This window comes from Mastomys coucha, unplaced genomic scaffold (assembly GCF_008632895.1).
Source record: "Mastomys coucha isolate ucsf_1 unplaced genomic scaffold, UCSF_Mcou_1 pScaffold23, whole genome shotgun sequence".
Lineage (NCBI taxonomy): Eukaryota > Metazoa > Chordata > Mammalia > Rodentia > Muridae > Mastomys > Mastomys coucha.
Genome location: NW_022196906.1, coordinates 59,686,939 through 59,689,154, shown reverse-complemented (window position 1 = coordinate 59,689,154; position 2,216 = coordinate 59,686,939). Strand labels below are relative to the sequence as shown.

At 45.9% G+C, this 2,216-nt stretch overlaps 1 non-coding gene across 1 annotated transcript; it reads left to right on the top strand.

Moving 5' to 3' along the window:
- The first annotated feature begins 1,574 nt into the window (after window positions 1–1,574).
- On the top strand, window positions 1,575–1,690 carry LOC116073988. The gene has a single exon (XR_004111984.1). It is a non-coding gene; the product is annotated as a U5 spliceosomal RNA (small nuclear RNA).
- The last annotated feature ends 526 nt before the right edge of the window (window positions 1,691–2,216 follow it).

Genomic DNA, 2,216 nt, shown 5'->3' with positions numbered 1-2,216 from the left:
AAAAAAAAAAAAAAGCTTAAAAAACAATTCAGGAGCTGAGTGTGCATGAGCTGCAGCGTGAGTCCCTGTCTCCCCCAACATTCAGTTCCCAGATGCACTAAGGTTTCAGGGGCCCCACAGTCACATGGGGACATGGGCTGTCACTTTTCTGTCACAGCTGTTCTAAACCAAAAGTTCCAAAACCGAGCGGAGAGTTGCTGATTCACCTCATTGCCAGTGAGGCTGGGCTGTTCGTTCTCACCATAAAGGAGAGTGGTGGGTGTGGTGGTGCGTGCCTGTGATTCCAGTATGTGAGAGACTGAGGCAAAAGCAGGAAGAGTTTGAGGCCAACCCAAGTCACCAATACACAAAAAGCGCTGGTTTCCATGCAGGGTCAGGGTTGCAGGTCCTGGGCGCCGCTGAAAACCACCTGGGAAAGGACAGCGAATCTTAAAAATTCAGGGTCGCCAGGCGGTGGTGGCACACTCCTTTAATCCCAGCACTTGGGAGGCAGAGGCGGGCGGATTTCTGAGTTCGAGGCCAGCCTGGTCTACAGAGTGAGTTCCAGGACAGCCAGGGCTACACAGAGAAACCCTGACTCGAAAAACCAAAAAAAAAAAAATTCAGAGTCAAAGACTTATTAAGAGCTTGTCCACAGCAGTAAATGTGGTCAACAGGAAACCGGAACTAGCGTGCAAGCTACAACTATATTTATTTATTCGAGACACGGGTCTACACAGCTGTTCTGGAACCCACTATGTAGACCACGCTGGTCTCAAACTCACAGAGATCTGTCCGCCTCCGCCTTCCGAGGGCTGAGACTAAAGGCATGCACTATATGCCTGGCTGCAAGCTCCAATTTTAAAGCAAGCGTGGTCACAGACTCTAAGTGACAGACAAGAAAGCAGAGTGTTCACAAGGGAAGCTCTGAGTGCACGACTTAAGTCCACTACAACCACAAGCTACTCAGATGCTCGCCGTGCAATCCAAGAAACAGGAAAGTGACACACTGTTTAAACCCACCCCTTGCTCTCACTCAAGCAAGAGCTGGGATCCTGAATTTAGTGTCCTCACAGTTGAACGGTATGTTCTTGTTCAAATTTATTGCAGTAATTAGGGTTGGGAATATAGCTCGTTGTAGAGTGCTTCTGTAATACGTGTGAGGCTCTACTTCCAATCCCCAGCATCACAGAAGTAAAAATAAAACAAATGCAGGTTTTAAGTTAATAAAATGTAGATGTACAGAAAACAGACCATAAAAATCTGAGTCTCAGACTTGAACTCCCAGCCAGCTCTCGGCGTCGCCCTCTGATGGCCCGGCCCGGCACTGCGCGGAGGCCCCGCCCCCGCCTCCTCCCGCGTCCGTAGGGCGGGGCCGCCATATATTTGCATACCCACAGAACACTGCGCACAAATACAAAAACATAACCAAAGATTAATGTGTTGTTCTGAGAATATCTCCGTGGAAGCTTAGATTCAATTTATAAAAAAAAAGGAGTAGTTCTTTCTAGCTAGAGTAGTCGCAAATCGAGTAGACACCATCACTGTTCTAGGAGCTGTTCTTACCCGACCTGTGAGTGACAACACACCTCAACATACTCTGGTTTCTCTTCAGATCGTATAAATCTTTCGCCTTTTACTAAAGATTTCCGTGGAGAGGAACAACTCTGAGTCTTAAACCAATTTTTTGAGGCCTTGTTTCGACAAGGCTACTTCTGAGCTTGTCTAATGTTAGAATTATTCTCTTCTCTGTGTACTCTTAGATAATGTGGCGACACTGTACTTTCGGAAAGTGGTTGTGCTCCACATAAGCAAACCTGTAGCTATGCTTTTATAGTAGGTGCCTTTGTATACAGTTGTCAGTTGTATTCTTGGAGTTTAGATAGCAGTAAGCTTTGCTTGTATGTGACTTATATGCAGTTAGTTATATGAGTATGTGGCTATAAGAATGCATGTGAATAGCCAGAAAGTGATGACAGCCAGGGTTATATAGAGATACCCTGTCTCGGAACCTCCCCCCTCTTAAAAACAAAAAACAAACAAAAAAAGAAAACTATTGAGACCTCAGAACTTATCCCTCTTCCTCTACAGCTTCTTACAGCTGAGTGAGGTAGAGTTCTGGTGAACAGTTATTTATGGTTGTGTGTGTGTGTGTATATGTGTACGCGTCGGCACATGTACTTTTGAGTAGAGAAAAGGGGAGAGTAGAGGGGAGAGTGAGTTTAAGTCCATCCTGG